Source organism: Lottia gigantea (assembly GCF_000327385.1).
Source record: "Lottia gigantea unplaced genomic scaffold LOTGIsca_138, whole genome shotgun sequence".
Classification (NCBI taxonomy): Eukaryota; Metazoa; Mollusca; class Gastropoda; family Lottiidae; genus Lottia; species Lottia gigantea.
Genome location: NW_008707580.1, coordinates 87,551 through 89,015, shown reverse-complemented (window position 1 = coordinate 89,015; position 1,465 = coordinate 87,551).

Below are 1,465 nucleotides of genomic sequence, written 5' to 3'. Positions count from 1 at the left end.
TCACTATTGAAGAGTCCAAATCACAATTTACGATGTTTCTAAGAGGTTTTTGAAGATGTTATTAAAATGAATTACAGACGTATCTTTCCATCTTTTGGCTCTTTTTTCACAAAAAAAAAACGATGGGAAAATATTTAGAATTCCAACTTTTGGCATCAAAGTTACGTTACTTTACAAATGTATCTAATGACAACTGTGTATTACATTTCATTAAAAAGCTTGACAATTTAAGATCCCGAAATGAGGAGACTAATGCTGCTGTCCTGGCAAAATTTCCCTCATTGTACACTGCATGGCATTTGCCATCTTCATTACCCCACATGATGCAGAGCAGTAGGACATAAAAATCATTTCATTTCATTTCATTTCATTTCATTTGAACATGAAACATGTTGTTGGTGCCACTGTCCTGGCTAAATTTCCCTCATTGCACACTGCATGGCATTTGCCATCTTCATTACCCCACATGATGCAGAAAAGTAGGACGTAAAACTCCATTAATTTCATTTCATTTTTTTTGTACATTTTGACTAAAGGCTTGACAATTAAAGATCCCTTGACAGTCTGAAATCGAAAAAGAGCAGGCTAATGTTGCCATCCTGGCAAAATTTCCCTCATTGTACACTGCATGGCGTTGCCCATCTTCATTAGCCTAATTAGATGCAGAAAAGTAGTATGAAAAACTAATTATATGTTGATATGTTTTGTATTTTTCAGGTGGGGAATGCCACGATTCGTGTTACCAAGAATCCAAACAGACCAAAGCGTGTTGGGGTGAAGGTCCAGATATGTGCCAAAAATGTAAGTTTTAAAAGGGTTAATTAAAATCTGTCTAGCGGAGTGTCCTGAAATCATGTATCCAGACAAAAACTCTGTATGTCAGAAATGTCACAAGAATTGTGCCAATGGGTGAGTTTTCTCTTAGAATATCATGATTCAGAAATAGCTGTTTCTCACAGATTCTCAGGTTTTCTAAATATTTTATGTGTATCAGGAACATCAATTTACACCATTCTAATTTTCAAACAGACGTCTGTGGTTCTTGTTAAAGAGATTGTAAAGATGTTTTCTAAATTTTTTATGTGTATTAGGGACACTGATAGCATCAATTTACATCATTCTAATTTTCAATCAGATGTCTGTGGTTCTTGTTAAAGAGATTGTAAAGAGGTTTTCTAAATTTTTTTTGTGTATCAGGGACACTGATAGCATCAATTTACACCATTCTAATTTTTAATCAGACGTCTGTGGTTCTTGTTAAAGAGATTGTAAAGAGGTTTTCTAAATTTTTTATGTGTATCAGAGACACTGATAACATCAATTTACATCATTCTAATTTTCAATGAGATGTCTGTGGTTCCTGCAATTTCATGGAAACTAAGCGTTTGTTGACGTCACTAATGGCAAAGGGCCAACACGCTTGCATTTAACCAAGTTTTTGTTTTGTAAAAAAACGCACACGAAA